The following is an 18,738-nucleotide window of genomic DNA, read 5'->3' as shown; positions in this document are numbered from 1 at the left end:
AGCCTTTCAGGAACTGTCTGTCCTTGGGCAAGGGCCTTGCAGATCAGAGGCATTTTTGTTTCATGGATCTCTTAGGCATAGTAATTAAAAACTAAAAATGTAAAGTTGGCTCTCACAAGACCTGTCTTCTTTTTTGGTTCCAGAAATACTTCACACTCTGCAAGCTCATCTTCCTCCACTGAGTCTCCTCAAGAAGCCTCCATGGGTCTCGGCTTCTTCGAGCTGCTCACGGGCTGTTGACAGCAGCCACCATCTTGAATTTGCCTCAGCTAGATTTCTTATATAACCCAGGAATTTGTCCATGGATGGTCCTAGATGGAAAGGTGGTCATGGGTTGCGTAAGATAACTAGCTGAGTTGGGTGGTGGTAGTGCACACCTTTAATCCCAGCCCTCAGGAGGCAGAGACAGACTGACCTCTGTGAGTTCGAGGCCAGCTTGGTCTACAGAGCGAGTTCCAGGACAGGTTCCAAAGCTACTGAGAAACCCTATCTCGAAACAAAAAACAGAAACAAAAAGCAAACAAACAAATGAAAAAGCTAGCTCAGCAAATCACGAGGAGCAAGCCAGTAAGAGCATCGTTCTCTGATCTCTGCTTCAGTTCCTGCTTCCAGGTTCCTGTCATGAGTTCCTGCTGGACTGTGACTTGGGAGTTGTAAGCTGAACTAAAGCCTTTCCTCCTTGAGTTGCCTTTGGTCACAGGATTGATCACAGCAAAACAGAAGTATACTAGAACTTGAAATGTGACTTCAAACTTCTAAAGGATGCTGGGCAGAGTGGTACACACCTTTGATCCCAGCACTTTGGAGACAGAAGAAGGTAGACTTCTGTGAGTTTCAGGCCAGCCTGGTCTACAGAGTCAGTTCCAGGACAGTCAGTGCTGTGCCTGTGTCATGAGCCCCAGGAGTCCAAGTTTGAAAGCAAAATCAAAGAACGCTTATTGCAAACTTGAGCTTGGGCTCTCTGTTCCAAAGCAGCAGCTGGATCAAGGAGCTCAGTTATGGCAGGGTTTTTAAGAAGTAAAGAAAGGAGGTAGGGGAATTCTGGGTTCAGATGGGGGTTGAACTCCTGATTGGGCAGAAGTGGGGCAACAGAAGTCTTGTCAAACAGGGACTGGTACTGGCGTTGCTGCAAGGAAATTGGCAACCTATTTACAAGCTAGGTAAGCTATTCTTAATGTTCTGGAGCATCTAGTACTTGTTTGTCTCAATTCTGATTGGTCTCCCACAGAGTACGGTTTGTGATTTTTCTAGTTATTGTAAGGGTGAGGCCTAGTCCCAGTATTGTCTGTAGCCTGACATGGCTGCACTGATGTTAGGCCTCTTTACCAGGACTACACAGATGGGAGATCACCTTGTATAATATATATTATGTATATATTCATAATAAACATGTATACGCCACATAAATAAATTATAACATATATAAATTATAAATGAAAATGACTTGTTACATAGAATTCTATATAGACTCAGTAAAATGACTGGTCAAGTGTAAGGGAAGGTCAAAGACATTCACATATTTAATTTTTTTTCCAGAAATTATATCAATTTCACAGTTTCTTGGGTCTAGAAAGAGAATGAGGAAGACATAGGCTTCAGGCAAGGAGGGAACCAAGCCTAGAAAGAACGGACACGGGGACTCCAGGAGCGTGAGTAGGGGAGGGAGGGAATGGCGGAGGGCATTCCAGGTTTAGAGCATGGGCAGCAGCAGATCAGTACCAGTAGAAGAAGCTGACAGAGGCCCTGGTGTGTCTGGCTATCTAGAAAGAGTCTTCCACCAGCAGGGCTGACAGGTGAGCACACAAGAAGCCAAGTGAGCAGCAGTAAAGCCAGGTACCTCTTACTCCAGAAGAAAGAGCGAAGGTGACCATAAAACACTACACAGCTCAGACAATGGACCAGTTACATACTTAGAGCAAGGAGGGCACTAGACATTGGCCTAGCCCAAATTATCATGTAGCCATCCTGGGCATTGCGTGGGACTGAAGGCAGCCTGAGTGTAGTGGAGGAAAGTTCATTATATAGAGGGCTTGCGTACAGCCATGGAACCTGGCAATCAAAAGATGTCGTCTCCAACATGGCTGTGCACGCCTTAATCCCAGCATTCCCGAGGCAGAGGCAGGTGGATCTTTTTTAGTTCCAGGATTATTGTTGGTTGTTTTTCACTTTTCTGACTCTTTTGAGGGACCCGTCACCCAGCTCCCAAATAAATCACATATGGAGGCTTATTGTTATTTATAAGCCTTAACTTGGCTTATTTCTAGCCAGCTTTCCTTAATTTAAATTATTCCATCTCCCTTTTGCCTCTGGACTTTTTCCTTGCTTACTTTAGTATATCTTATTTTCACTCTTACTCTGTGACTGATTGTGTGACTGTGTGGCTGGCCCCTAGCAGCCCCCTCTCCTTGTTCTTTCTCTTCCTTCTCTCCTCCCAGAATTTTTCTCCTCTCTATCCTCTCTACCTGCCAGCCCAGCATATCTTTTCTCCTGCCATTGGCCATTCAGTTCTTTATTAGATCCTTCCTCCTGCCTTGCTATTGGGCTGTTCAGTTCTTTATTAGACCACCAGGGTTTTTAGACAGGCAGAGTAACACAGCTTCACAGAGTTAAACAAATGCAACATAAAAGAATGCAACACATCTTTGTTTCATTAAACAAATGTTCCATGACATAAAAATGTAACATACCTTAAAATAATATTTCACAACACAGGCCAACTTGTTCTACATAGCAAGTTCCATGAAAGAGAAGGGGGGTGGTATCCAGTAAGATGCTCTAGAGGGTAAAAGCCCTTGTTGCTGAGTCTGACAACTTGGCTTCCTTATCTGGGATCTGAAAGGTGGAAAGAGTTTATGGAGACCTTTCAGGGACTTTTGGTCCATCAAACCACATTAGTCTGGAAGGAATCCATAAGTTCTCATTCTCTGTGGAAACAAAAGCTGAACCTCTTTTTCAAAACAATATATCTTTAGACCCAAATTTTGAAGTCAAGATATCTTTAAAGTATATATATATATTGGTTTAGCTTAACAATTCATACAGATGTCTCTCTGTACTTAGCTCATTCACAGTGAAAAAAATTCAAAGAAAGCACAATAATATACATAATCCAGACTCTCTGTATATTTTCCATCTTTATGTGGTACATATATATATATTGGTTTAGCTTAACAATTCATACAGATGTCTCTCTGTACTTAGCTCATTCACAGTGAAAAAAATTCAAAGAAAGCACAATAATATACATAATCCAGACTCTCTGTGTATTTTCCATCTTTATGTGGTTTATTTTTCTTTATTCCTTTAATCTATGACCGTCTGTACTCTGTCTCTTTAAAGACTTTACTTTTGGGCAGGGGTGGCACATGCCTTTAATCCCAGCTCTTAGGAGGCGGAGACAGGAAGATCTTTGAGTTCAAGGCCAGCCTGGTCTACAGATAGAGTTCCAGCACTGGCTCCATAGCTACTGAGAAACCCTGTCTTGAAAAATAAAAAACAAAAACAAAACAAAACAAAACACAAAACAAAGATGCTTCCTTTTTTTTTTAAGACAGGTTTTCTCTGTAGCTTTGGGGCCTATCCTGGAACTAACTCTTGTAGACCAGACTGGCCTCAGACTCACAGAGATCTGCCTGCCTCTGTCTCCAGAGTGCTGGGATTACTCCTTTTTGTAACTTTTTCTTCTCTCTCCCAAGCCTACATATATTTATCTAATACCATGACACATTTAAAGGTTTATTTTTGTCCACATCTGTCTTTATTGTTTATCTGTAATATTTTTTTTTAACCAGGAGCACTTTTTTTTTTAAATGCTAAGCGGGCATGGCTAGGACCAACTCTGCCTGTTGACTCTGCCTAGTCCAACATGTTGGAGGCATGTTCATGGCCTCTAAGAGCCATGCACAGCACCCCAGCTGCAGGGTTGCAGTGGATCTTTGTCACCATTAAGCAAGCTGTAACACACTGTTCACTGACCCCATTTAAGTGCTTGGGCTCCTGGAAGAGCCAGAGCTGTTCATGCAACTAGCATGAACCAGAAAACCCTCCCCTAAAGAAGCTGCACAGTCTTTGCTGCCAATGCTGAATCAGGAAGACTTCTCTTAAAGGAGCTGTGGTGTCCCTGTTTACTTCCAGTAATCAAAGCCCTTCTGAAAAAAATGCGGCTACCAAGAAGCTGTGCTAAACTCTGTGTATGTGTGTGTGTGTTTAAAATTTCTTGTCAAGCTCTCTCAAGTTTTATGTGGATGTGGTCAGCCCATGTTGGACACCAATTTGTAGGTGGAGGCTGCTCATTCATTCCTGGCCGCCCAGACCCAAATAATTACACAGAAACTGTGTTAATTGCAACACTGCTTGACTCAGGCTTCTTATTAACTAACTCTTACATCTTAAATTAACCCATTTCAATTATTTTATATTTTACCACAAGGCTCATGGTTTACCAATAAGGGTCCAGCTGGTGGCTTGTATCTTTCTCCTTTGGCGGCTATATGGAGTCTCCTTGACTCCATCTTCTTTCCTCCTCTATCTCTGCTTGGAATTCCCTCCTTGCTCTACTCTGCCCTGCAATAGGCCCAAAGCAGCTTTTTCATTAACCAATAGTAATAAAACATATTCACAGCATACAGAGGGGAACCTACATTGGTAGGGTCTGTGTGAAGCTGCGGCTTTCAATATAGACAAAGAAGAACCTATGAAGGTGTGTATAGGTTTGGGCATCCCCTAGATCTGCCCATCAAGAATGTTCAGAGGAGTACCATTCTGTTTTTGTTTTGTCTTATCTTATGGACCTGGGAGTAGAACCTGAGCTAGAACCCAGGACCTGGTACATTCTAGACAAGCACTCTACCACTGAGATACCCAACTAGCATGGGTGCTTCAATAGCCATGAGCCCTTATTCTCATGTCTTAGCTTCTAGGCATTGTTTTCCACTAAAAAGAACCAGAACTCTGGAGAACTGACTGGCTTTGAGACAGGAGGCAAAGAATGTACCAAATGAACTGGTAGGATTTTGTTCCAGAGAGCAGAGAACCTGTAGTAGAGTATTTCTTTGGGCCACCAGCTCACAAATAATGACAAGGAAACTTATTAATTATGAAAGCCTATAGTTTAGGCTTATTTTTTTAACTAACTCTAATAACGTAAATTAACCAATTTCTGTTCATCTACTTCTGTCATGTGGTGTTACCTCTCATCTTGCACCTTCTGTTTCTTATTCGTTTGGCTGGCATCTTCACCCTTCTTCTTGCCAGAGTCCTCTGTGTCCCCGGGAATCCTGCCTAACCTCTTCCTGCCTAGTTATTGGCTATTCAGCTCTTTATTAAACCAATCACAGTGACACATCCTCACACAGTGTACTAATAACCCACAACAGGAACTACTCAAAGAATAACGAAGGCCACCTCCGTCAGCCTGGACCACTGGAAGGAAGCACCAAAGTCCAGGCAGATGAAATGACGGATATTTGCTTTTTCATACAGTTCTAGAGGCCAGAAATCCAGGGTCAAGGTGCTGACAGAGTTGATCTCTCCATGGGCAGGTGGCAGCCTTCTTCTGTGTCTGCCCATCACCCACCCTCTGAATGTGCCCTCTCCTGGGATCGCGTCCTCTTACAAAGTCATCAATTTTATTGGATTAGGGCTCGAACTTATGACTTCATTTAACCACAAACCCTCCTTGTTTTTTTTTGTTTTTGTTTTTGTTTTTTTTTTTTGAAGAACAGTTTATTTAATACGGTTAGGGCTTCCACATGTCCATTTCAATGTGGAGAAAGATGTTAAGATGTTACAGAAGCCAACTTGAAAAGGTTCTCACCAGCTACATTTTGGCATCTTGGGCACCTAAATAAATAATGGCCTTAGTGGGGCTGAAGGGATGGCTCAGCGGTTAAAAGCACTTCCCAGGACCCACATGGCTCACCACTGTATCTCCAGTTCCAGGGGGTCCAGCATCCTCTTCTAGCCTCCACAGACAGCAGGTGGTGCACATGGCATGCACACACACTCAACCATTCACACATGTGCATGTGGCTACTGCCAGAGCAGCAAGGGCTCTGAACCACTGAACCCTGTTGTATGTTTGGAGGGCAGAATCTTCATCCCTGGCCTTTTTCTGCTTCACTGACTGCTTCCTGGTCTCCCTGAAGTAAGTAGCATTACCATGCCCTTCTGTCATAATGCTTCTCTCTAGCTCTCTTCTACCACGTGAGAAGCTGGCCCTTAGAGAGGGAAGAAGGCCTGCCTGGGTCTGACTGATACCCTGAATTCGGACTTTCAGCCTCTTCTCTATGAGAAAGATTTCTGTGGCTGACCAGTCCTTTCCTCTCCCCAGTCTATGGTGCATAGTTACGGCAGCCTGATCATCATAATAAAGAGCCTGTCAGTCAAAGGGGTCAGTGGATGCCAAAGCCGATGAGCGCAGGTGGATAAAGAATGAGACTTCATGGCTCACAATTCCTGGCCACGAAATGCATGGAATTACAGGATAAACCTGGTAGACACTCCGTCAGTCAAACGCCGTCAGCAGAGAGAGTAATATGTCAGAAGTCCGTGAGAACACAGTGTCACTTCTGTGAGTTTCCTGGCCCACAGAACTGAAGTCTAACCATGGACCATATCAGACAAACTCCTGTTAAAAGATACTATGCAGAATTATGGTCTGCCATCTTGCAAATTGACACACCTGGGAAGAAGGAAGCTCAAATGGGGAGCTGCCTCCATCAGACTGGCCTGTGGGCGTGTCCGTGAGGGCATTTTCTTGATGACTGGTTGATGTGGGAGGGCCCAGGCCATGGTGGGTGGTACCATTCCTAGGCAGGTTGGCCTAGGCTGTGTAGACAGAGCCTGGAAGCATCTTTGCTTCAGAGTTCCTGCATCTATGCCCGCTTGAACTCCTGCCTTGACACCTCTCAACCGTAGATTGTCACACTGAAGCACAGGATGAAATAAACCCATTCCTGCTAACGTTGTTTTGGTCATGGTGTTTTGCTCAGCAATGCAAACTTAATGAGAACGTTCACGCGTGCCAAGGAAAAACCAAGAACAAGGGCAAAACCACCAACCAGGTCTCTCTGCTAAAACGACAGTATTGTGGCAAATGGCAAAATGTGCATAAATTATAACACTGTAGCTAAATTTTCTCTGCTGCTTAGTGGTGACGTGGAGAACGTCATCTAAGCCCTGCACACTAAGGGTGCAAGGGTGCTGAGCCACCATGGTGGCAGTTCCCTCTCAAGTGCTGCTGAAAAGAAAAGTGCTTTGTACCATTTGAGGAACCTTTCTATAAATGTGAAAGTATTTCCAAATAAAAAGAAAGATAAGATGGTGACAGACGCTCTTGTAAAAGGCTGTGTGTAGAAAAAGTTCATGTGTGTATATATTCTGGCCGCCAAGGGGTGGGGTGTTTTAGACACCCATTGTTTTTGCCTGCATTAGCTTTCATTCTTCTCTACTCCAGAAAAGCCATCCAGATTTTATTTTGGGGAACCAGCCCTCCCCCACTCTCAGTCCACATGCTGCAAGTGTGGGCATCTGCCCAAGTCAGCCAGTATTCTTCATCTGCTTGGCTGTAGTCACTGGTGGAGAGAAGGACATATGACTTAAGCCAGCTCAATGTGGGTCAATCTTCGGGATTTTTTTTTTCATTTTTGAAATGATTGTGAAAGAGGTTTTGTTTTTCTCCTGGGATTGTTAAGCTCTTAGAAAATAGGCTAAGGAGGCTGTCTGAGGACCTCCCTTGTGAAGTCAAACTGTGCAGGAAAGAAAGCCATTGCTGAGAAGAAAAGCAAAGCCGAGAAGAGGGAGAGACCACTTCACGATAACCTCCCAGCCCTCAGAGCCTGGCACACTGGCCAAATACCTTTAATTTTCTGCTTAAGCCACTTTGAGCTAGGCTGTTGGCACTTGTGGCTGAAGGAATCATGACTAATATTAGGAAATGCCTAATTCTACTGGGCTGGAGTTCAGAGGATGGAAGGGAGGGGAATTATAGCCACAGCCAGACTTGGCAGGGCCTCTGGGCATCAGGATCCAATGTGGGTTCCTGCACCTCCCCCGCCCTGGGTAGACATTTGAAGGTGCTGTAGGAGGGGGAGAGCAGGTGGCAGGTTCACGGCAAGCAGAAGCCCCAGTGCCTGCACAAAGCTTGGCTCTAAGCTGCCACCCAGTCAACCCCTCCTCGCAACAGCTCCTTGTCCAGTCCATGGCCCGCGGACTACACCCTTGGCACAGCCTTAGTAGAGATGCCTGCCGGCTTGGTCCACTATCCCTTCCCATTCTTATGATAACCAGGCCTGGAATTTCTTCACCTTGTCTAGGTTTACCAAGCACTGGGCTGCTAGTTTGTGCAGCAGAACCCCCGGATAGCCGAGGAGGGAGGCTGGATGGGATCATCCCCACTGCACAGCGCTGGAAAGAAAGGCTCGGGGAGGTTTGCAGTCTCAAGCCTATGTGGTGACAGAGCCAGGTGACCAGAGGACCCCTGCAAACCCCATATCCATTATGGGACTTTTTGATCTGAGATGGGTCGTAGATAAAGTGTCTTGAGTCGTGGATAGTGTGTCCTGGCTAGTGTGGGAAGATGTAATAGAAAAGACAGTCCTTCCCTTGGATTGTGCGTTCATGTTTTGTGTGTGTGCATGTGTGAGTGCAGGTGCATGTGTACATGTGGGAACACGGATAGGTGGACATTGTGTGTGTGTGTGTGTGTTGTGTGCACATGGAGGCCGGTGGTTGCCAGTGAGTGTCCTCTATCACTCTATCTTATTTTGTGGGACAGAAACAGTCTCTCATGAACCTCGGCCTCATTGACTGACTAGACAAGTGACCAGCAGACATCCTACCTCTCTCTGCTCTCTCCTCTGCCCAGGACCTTATGCCACCTCCCAATCTCCCTGTTTGTCTTTTGAGACTAGGTCTCATGTGACCCAGCCTGACATCCAGTTAACTATATAGCCAGAGACGACGTCGAACTCCTGATCCTACTGCCTCTACCTCTCAAGTCTCTCTTTAGATCTGAGGGTACCTTTACCAGAATTGAGAGAAACAAGGGGGCACTTGAGTCTCTGGGAGAGGGGAGGGGAATGAGAGCAGGATCCAGGGGTAGGATGCTGACTGGGACCAGGTACAGGAAAAGGGTTCTCCCAGAGGAGGACACAGGGACAGCTACACACCTGGCCCAAGACTGGACCTAAGGGCCTTACATTTACATATAATGAAAGGCTCATTTTCCCCATCTTAGAGACCGGACAAAAGAGGGTGGCTCAGAGAAGGAAAGCAGCCTGCCTAAGATCACATGGCAGGGAAAGGGGGAGCCTGGGATTGGAAATGGAGGTCTGAGCCCAGAGCCTAAGCAGTTCTCTGATGGGGGAAACTCTGTTAACCAATCACAGCTAATTGGGGAGGGGCGACCTGGACCCCAGGAAGGAAAACTGGGAGATTCAGGTGCCAGCTCTCTCTGCGCAGTGCCCCGCTCCCCGCCTCCCTGCCCCCCCCCCCCCCGGACCGATTGTAAGTCGTACCTCCCACTCTTACAGTGTGAGTTTCCCCTCTTTAACCGTTAAAGTATAACTGTTATTCTTGAGCTAGCCTGGTTATTTACCGTACAGACCTAACTCTCTTACAATTCTCCAGGATTCTCTGAGCACTTAATACCTATTAGGCATGGTGCGAGGAGAGACTGGATTAGAATGGAACCTCTCTGGGTCTCCCAGTGTCCGCTGTCTACCTCCCCTTATGGTTATTATTTTTCTTTATTTAACTAAAATTTGTTTGCGCCATTCCCCCCTCCTCCTTTATTTCTTCCCAAATCCCCCATTCCCGCCTCCCTGGCCCCTATTATCAGCCAGGCAGCAATGCAGTGAGACGGGCCTGTGAGAAACCAGGTGCCCAGTGGGCAGCGGTGGCATCTCAGGAGAGTCTCTCCTGAGAGTGGGGCCTTGGGGAGCTTTGGGTGGCATAGGAGACAGCAGGAGGAGACAAGGGAGGGGACTGTCTCCTAAATGCTGCTCCAGAGCAGCCCATGCTGGGCAGGACACACCCAAGCCTTGCACCACCGGGAAGGGAGGGCCGGCGGCACTGGCAGGCCACCAGTGTTCTGCAGGACGTGGCACCCACACCGCCTCCAGCCGCAGGACCTGAGGGATGGCTAGGGGGTCGGGTCCCTTTCGGGGAGGGGACCATTAGACAAGGGGCCAAATGCTCAGAGTAGAGATCAGGCACCCCAGGAAGACCACGTGGGCTGCTGCCTTTTCCAGAAAGAGCAAGGGTGGGAGGGGCGGGGTGGGGACGACAGACTGGAGGTGGGGGATGCTGAGAGGAGCAGAGCAGGAAATAGTGTCTGGCATTTGCAGAGACTGAGAGGCAGAGCAAGGAGGTCACAGCCTGGGTGACAGTCCATGATGGAGAAGTTTTGATTTTGGAACTAGAAAACCCTTCTCACGACCAGCTGTGGCAGGAGTCAAAGCCCTCAGGATGGAGCCTGTGTTGCCCTTTAACAGCGGAAGGGTGAAGGGCAGGTTGCTTAACCTCCCTGGACCCCACCTCTAGAATGGAGCTGAGGATCCCCTTAGCTGGAAGGGTTTGGTTGTGAAGATTGTGCGGGTGCCGCCACAGTAGCTAACTTGTTGAGGTTGTCGTGTGAAAGACAGCCTGGGGGCGGGGCCCATGAAACATCCTAAACAAGGTGGGTGGCTTTGGGGAGAAGCGCTGGGCTGGGGTCCACAGTCAAATAGGAATGCCTTATACCTCCACTATGTGAGGGCAGATACTGGGATGTGGAGTGAGCATCTCTCTCTAGCAGAAGCCATGGAGAGCGTGGGCCCAGTTACCACAGTGTGACTGTACGTTGTGAGCCAGGCTGGAGGATCTTAAAGGCCATCAGGATTCCTCGCTGGAATTTCCTTATCACTGGGAGCAAGCTGGGAAGCGATTTTCTCACACTTTCTCTTTTCTTTTGTGTAACAGCCCTGGTTGTCCTGGAACTAGCTCTTCTAGACCAGGCTGGCCTCAAACTCACAGAGATCCGCCTGCCTCTGCCTCTCAAGTGCTGGTTGCGCCACCCCCGCCGGACTGTTTTCCACACTCTTAACATCAGCACTTCCTTAACCAGCATTGAACTCACACACCAACCACCAAGTTGAAGCCAATTTTAGAAACGTTTATTTCCAAAATAATAATTAAAAAAAGCCGCAGCACTGTGAAAGCAACCTGAGGGATAATTACCTCATATTAATGAGGGAGAGGCCACAGCAGTTAGAGGAAGACATCGTAAGGGCTTTGAGTCCTGTCACTTTCTTTTCTTATTCCTATTTGTACTGAATTAGAAAGCCCCAAGCCACAATTATAGGTCATTAGCGATGGCAGCAAATATTTAGTGACTCTGTCCGATGGTTTGGGATTCAGACCAATCAAGAGTCCAGGGAGCTTTTAGGATGAACCACCCTCACCTTCCAAGTACAAGGTCTGTAGATGCAGATTTCTGAGACTTAAGGCCCCCGCTGCCTACCTTAGCTTAGAGAGAGCAGCACGTAAATGCAGCGATCTGTGCTTTGGTTGAATTTGACCCTGGAAAGAATTCTTTAAGTTCTGATGTAATGTTTGGATGTGGTTTTCAAATAGTCTCTATACTATGTCATTGATTCCAGTCTCCTGCTCAGAAACAAAACTCTGCACGTGGCGGGGAAGGCTGAAGCCCCGGTGATGGTGTGGAGACATTCTGCTGTGCTCAGGGTTGGAGCTCAATTAGAGCTGTGCTTAGCGGTGCATGAGCGAGGCCCCGGGCTTCCGTCCCTGGTGCAAACCATAAAGAAAGGTGGCCTAACATAAACTCAACAGCACATCTGGGGTAGATTGGTGATGTCTGGGCAGTGCGGTTGTTGACTATATTGCCATCTGCTTAGGCCACTCAGGACTGTGGATGTGATCTTGAGCAGCCGTACGAACACATGGATTCATGGGTTCATTCACTCATTCTTTTCAAGATTCTCAGTGCAAGACATTTTCCTCCACAGTTGGATAAGTTCATGACGAAGCACAGACTCTGAACCTTGGTTCTCGTATCTTTGCACGATGTAGCTGAAAAAAAAGGGGTCAGGGACGGAGCTGGCTTACAATTACAATTTCCACTATTTTCTTCAGCTCCTATTGGGGAGTGTTTAGATTTCACCCCTCATCATTGAGGTCAAAAATATGTCAGGGCATCAGGATGGTTCAGCAGGTAAAGGTATTTGCTGCTAACCCTGACCTACCTCCCCAGTTCACTAACAGGAACCCACAGGGTGGAAGGAGAGAACCAATGCCCACAAGTTGTCGTCTGACCTCCACACTTGTGCCCCCACACGGACAGACAGACAGACAGACACAGACACACACACACACACACACACTAAAGATAAAATTAAAATAAAGACAACAACAGTAAAGGTTGGGTATGATACGCGTAATCTCAACATTTGGAAGGCTAAAGCAGGAGGATCAGATTCCAGGCTAGCCTAAGCTACACAGTGAGTTTCAAGCCAGCCTGAGCTACATTCCACGACAGCAATTAAATAAACAGCAATTAAAAGATAGCACTTAGCTTCTCTCTTATCTGGTAATCTGGAAGACAGTATCTTAAGACTGAGAATTTTTTTTTCCCTTTTCCAGTTTGTTCAGAGTCCCAGACTCCTTTCATCTTGCGTTTCGGCTACCCACAGACTCCACCTGCAGGCTCCACCATGGTTGACCACTAAATGGTGCTAAGCAATAGTGGGGGGAATGCCAAGCGCCCCTTCCTGTAAGACCCTGAAAGCCACACTTTATAGATTACATCCCTTTGGCCACATAGTCTGATGGTCACATCCAGTTGAAAGTGAAGATGGGAAATGTAGTTTTTATAATTCTAGGTCATCATCTGTTCTGCTAAAACTGGGACTACCAATTATGACAAGAAGAGGAAAGGAGGTCTTGGGGAACACTGACTTGCACTAACAGACCCCGAAAAGCAATCAGGGAACAGATACAAACTGGCTTTTCTCTTTCATCCTGGGAGGAGTGACCTTCCTAATGACAAATGTCACTGGTCCTCCCTAGGCCATGATCTCCAAAAAGCATTTTATCAACTCATATCATGATTCAAAAAATAATTAGCAAGCAAAGATTCCTTTTGGTCCAGAAGCATGGTGATTGAACTGAAAGCTGCCAAAAACCCTCCTTTTGTGTCTGAACCACACATATACTGAGTGTGTCTGGACTCCGCATTCCACTGATCTTTAGCCGACTCCAAGCACGGTCCCACATGGATTGCCTAAAAGAAAGGTGAGCTACAACTGTTTGTACATTCAGACATGATGACACATGCTTGTAATTCCAGTACTTAGATGAAGGCAGGATTATGAGTGCCAGGCCAATCTGGGCTACATAATGAGACTCTGTCTTTTGTTTTTATTAACTGTGCTTCATTTGGCATCCAACTTTTAGGACACAAATTTATGAAAAAGCTGTTTGCTTAAGACTTTTTAGCCACTGGCTCAGGCCAGAGCTGAACCCAAACCTAGCCACCTGGGATGTGGGATTCCCCTCTGTATGCTGTGAATGTCATTGGTTAATAAAGAAACTACTTGGGCCTATGGCAGGGCAGAATAGAGCTAGGTGAACAAACTAAATTAAATGTTGGGAGAAAGAAGGCATAGTCAGTGAGAAGCTATGTAGCAGCGCACAGGAGACAGATGCCTCCGCTGGAGGCCACTAAACTTTGCCAGTAGGCCACGAGCCTCATGTTAAATATAAAATAATAAAAATAGATTAATTTAAAATGTAAGAGCTTGGTAGGAATATGCTAGAGTCATTGGCCAATCAGTGTTGTAATTAATACAGATTTCTGTGTGGTTATTTGGAGTCAGGGCTGTTAGGAAACAAACTAGCAGTCTCCGCCAGCACACCTGGGTTCAGGAGAAAAACTAGCGCTCCCATCTCCCACCTGCCCGTTTAGCTTCCATGTAAAGATAGAAAATACATAGAGAATCTGACTGTATGTTATTGTGTTGTCTTTGAATTGTTTGACTGCTGAGGAAGAGCAACAGTTGCTAAAAGACATTTGGTTATAAATGCGACTAGATTAATCCAACCTATATAGTTTGAAAATGCCTTGACTTCAAAATTTAAGTCAAAAGATATGTTACTTTGGAGAGGAGGCTTTGTTTTTGTTTTCTCAGGAAGTGAGAATCTGTGGATTCATTCTTGGTTAAGAAATTTAAGGTTTGATCAGCTGTGGATTCATTCTTGGTTAAGAAAAATAAGGTTTGATCAAGGAAGATTCCCTGAAAAATCTTCAATGGGAACGGATGGCCCAGGTTATCCAATGTTTTAGAGCATCTCTGTTGCAGTTTCCTCTGAGTTCTACATCCAGAACAGCTTCAAGACTGCTGACTGAGATGATCCATCCTAGAGAATACTCCAGTCAGGACTTGACCATAATCCTAAATTTTCTCTGCGTCCCCATAAGATTACCAGTGCCCTCAATAGCAGAAATTAGCCTAGAAAACTACACCCACATTTCCCTCCCCCAAAATGGATTATGGATATTTGTCATTGTTTAGGGGGTTAGTTGCAAGTCATTATTGGTAATGGTCAGGAAAAAAACTAAACAAAGGAAATTAGATTCAAGGTTCTTGTTTTGAAAAAAGAGGGGATATAGATATGATAAGATAAAGGGGTAGATTATTGAATCTACTCTGAAAAGAAAAAAGGGAGGAAATAGATATGATAAAAAGGTAGATTGTTGAATCTACTTTTAAAAAGGAACTACTAGTTTTAAATATTTTACATTTGACTGGACTTTTGTATATTGATACAAATTTGAGATTAATTTTGCTAAAATATTCTATATATACATTTTTACTCTTGTTCAAGGTATTGTACTTATACAATTCATTTAACAGTGTAATACAAATTTCTAGTCCTTGAAAATTATTTTTACAAACTATTTAGGATAATAAGGAAATATAGGTTAGTAGCTAATCACCTAGTATAATCAAACTTGTAGTCACATTAGGTATGTTTTCAAGGTCAAACAAAGATATAGTTTAGATAGACAGGTCATCTTCAAACACTTCAGAGATCTACAGAATATGGCATTTAAGGTGTTTTAATAACCTAGGTTCTTCTTTTTTTATGACAACGAGACATATCTGCTCCTGGCAGCACCAATCTATTTCAGAGAAGATAATGAGCATTGAAGAAACTCCACACGGAGTTTACTCTCTCTGTGGCAAAAGTAAGCCACTGGGAAAGAAAATGCCCCTGCCTCGACTGCTAACAGTATACTGTCCTAATTAGACAAGAAGTAATGTAGGAGGTCCTTCCATTTATTTGTTGCTTTTATTGGTTAATGAATAAAGAAACTGGCTTGGCCTGATAGGGCAGAGTAGAGCTAGGTGGGGGAAAACTAAACTGAATGCTGGGAGACAGAAGAGAAGCCATGTAGCCCCGTTGGAGACAGATGCCGGGGACAGATGCTGGAACTTTACCTGGTAAGCCACAGCCTCATGGCAATGTACAGATTAATGGAGATGGATTAATTTAAGATATGAGTTAGCCAGAAATATGCTTAAGCTATTGGTCAAATAGTATTGCAAATAATATGGTTTCTGTGTGATTATTTCAGGGCTGAAACGAACAAGCTGGGAAACGAACAAGCGACCTCTTACTACAAAAATATCCTGCTTAACAGAAAAGTCTGTCGGATATACTAGGCCTGTAGGCCGAAGATGGCCCATTGTTGCAGAGGAACTTTGGGTGACTGTCCAGGAAGCCAACTGTTTCTGTCATTACTCACAGTTTTCTTGAAAGTCACTTGCTCGCACTTCCTGCTTACTCAGTTAATATAATTTCTTTCTTGGATCTCTGAGGGAGCCAAAGATTAGATAGTTATAGTTTACCAGACAGAGAGAGCAAGTTATGATAGAAAGTAAATTAGGTACAAGACTTTAGACTCACCAAGATAGGATAGATAGAGAGTATTTTCTCTGAATTTGTCAAATGCAAATAGACTAGATATTGTTTATGTATTTATTGTCTGTATATATTGTATATAGTCATTGTACTTATTGTATATAGTTTTCTACTATTAGTTATAGCCTTCTTTTTTATTTTAGACCAAAAGGGGAAATGTAGTGCATTTCAGTTGTATTTTAATAAATAAAGCTTGCCTGAAGATTTGAGCATAAAACAGCCTCACTGGTCAACCTTACAAGTAATGGTAACACACACTTTTAATCCCAGTAGCCACACTAGTTTTCCATAGAAACTGGGTGGCGCATGCCTTTAATCCCAGTCCTTGATGGGATTGTAAAATGGGAGGAAACCACTCTCAATCAGTCTCATTCTGAGATTCCTGGAGGCAGGATCACCATTTCAGACTGAGGTCAAGGGAAGAGCCAGTGACTGGCTGTTTTGCTTTTTGGGTCTTTAGATTGAACCCCAATTTCTCTCTCGAGTTTTTATTAATCATGCATTACTTTTGTGGGGGGGGTATGTTTTTTGTTTTGTTTTTTGAGACTGGTTCTTTCTTTGCAGCCCCGGCTGGTCAAGTTTTAAAATTAATTTTAAGACCTTAAACACTAGCCAGGTCCACTATGCAGACCTAGGTAGTCTTAAACTCACAGAGATCTAGCTACTTCTGCCTCTCAAGTGCTAGATTTGTTAGAAATAAATTCAGGCTCACAGAGGAAGAGACAGCCATTCCAACTGAAGAATCTGGACAAGGCAAACTTTACTGTTGATCAAGGATGTGTGTTGGACAGCTGGGCAGCGATGGTGCACACCTTTAACCCCAGCACTTGGGAGGCAGAGGCAGGCATCTCAGTGAGTTTGAGGCCAGCCTGGTCTACCTAGCGAATACCAGGACAAGAGAGTATGTGCTGGGAAACAGACAGGAAGAGCACTTGATTTTTATCCTGACTCAGGTGGTGGCTCTGTCTTTTTCCCCACCGCTGAGGTCCAACCTCTTGGTTTTATTCAGCTGGCTAACCTGGAAAGAACTGAGTCACAAGGTCACTAACTCCAGAGGAGTGGGGGGGGGAGCACTACTCCAGGCCTTCAAATTCCTAGAAAAAAGCAGCAGCGGTACTTTGTGTAAACAATGGTTTTACCGGGTGGGTGAATTAAAACATTTGCATAAAAGTCCTACAAAGTGGGGAAGATAAAATTTTTCTAAACTCAAGTTTTATAGCATTCGATAGAAAACCTTCATATTTGATATTTCTTATAGGATTAATGGCATTGCCGCCACCACCAAGTCTGGCATGGGACCCCGCCTCAACAACAAAAAGCTTCAAGTCTTAATTAGGTTGCTAGAGACCAAGTTGTTTAAGACCTTAGAAAGCTTGGGCAGATTCTTAGTATTCAGGCATCTGTACTGGCCTGCCCTTGGGGTCCTGACAGGATATATCCTCAGTTACAGCCACTAAGAGCGCCTCCTGTACACATTGAATACCTGTGACAGTCCGAACTTGACAGGGAAAAGGATTTACAAGTTTGTGTGTACATGGAGGCCTATCACCTTTATCTTTCAAAACTTTTTTTTTTTTTGGTTTTTTTTTTTTTTTCAAGACAGGAGTTCTCTGTGCAGCCCTGGCTATCCTGGAACTTCCTTTGTAGACCAGGCTGGCCTTGAACTCACAGAGATCGCCCTCTCTCTGCCACCTCCACCATGCTCAGACTTACAAGTTTTAATAAGCATGTGAGATAGCAAGAATTGGCTGGTGGTGGCGGCACAGGCCTAGAGGCAGGAGGATCTCTGAGTTCAATGCTAGCCAGGTGTACTGAGCCTGTTCCCAGACAATCAGAGCTATACAGAGAAACCCTGAATATATATATATTTTGTATATATACAAAATGATAGCAAGCAAGATTATTCAAATTAAACTAACATCTCATCCTTTCCATGGCACCGAAGGTTGATTTCCTGCTCTCTCGTGTGTGTAGCGGTGAGCACAGCTGGGTTCAAGTTTTGTGGGGCGCTTTGCTTTAGTATCTGTTCAACTGAGAGGATGTAATTTTCAATCCAGCCTCTGGAGTTTGTTTTTCTTCCTGCCTCTGGGGGCGGGGGTGGTGAAAAAAATCCATTAATTTTGTCCTGGAGACTTTATTTTGCTTTTGTTCTGGAAGAGAAAGAGGAGAGAGAGAGAGAGGGAGAGAGATCTGTCCAATGGCTCACCAGAAAGGTCACTGTGTGTGTTTGAAAATGATGTGAGAATCTTGGTGGCTCTCTGCCACTACTGGATGAAGTTTCATAACATACAGCACACTGGGGATTCAGATGGCACGGATCACCCATCCAGGGAGCCCTGCTCTCAGATGTTCAGCAATCTACTCCCTGTTTCTCTTCTGGTGCTGCCTGTGTGAAACCATCCAGCATGTCCCAGTTCTTAGTGACCAGCTTTGTGGGGAACTGGGTGGTTTTGTTTGCTTGTTTGTTTTTCTCTTTATTTTATGTACATTGGCGTTTTGCCTACATGTATGTCTGCATGAGGCTATTGGATCCCCTAGAACAGGAGTTACAGACAGTTGTGAGCCACCATGTGGTTGCTGGGAATTGAACTCAGGACCTCTGGAAGAGAAGCCAGTGCTATTGTAGCGGTCCAGCTCGAGGGGTTCATTCTAGGGAACATGCTCTTAACCACTGAGCCGTCTCTCCAGTTTGTCCTTTTGTTTTTTTGAGATAGGGTTTCGTTGTGGAATATTAGTGTAACTGTGTATAAA

Source organism: Myodes glareolus, chromosome 9, assembly GCF_982192425.1.
Source record: "Myodes glareolus chromosome 9, mMyoGla1.1, whole genome shotgun sequence".
In the NCBI taxonomy this organism is placed as follows: Eukaryota; Metazoa; Chordata; class Mammalia; order Rodentia; family Cricetidae; genus Myodes; species Myodes glareolus.
Note: the sequence above shows the minus strand (reverse complement) of the source record.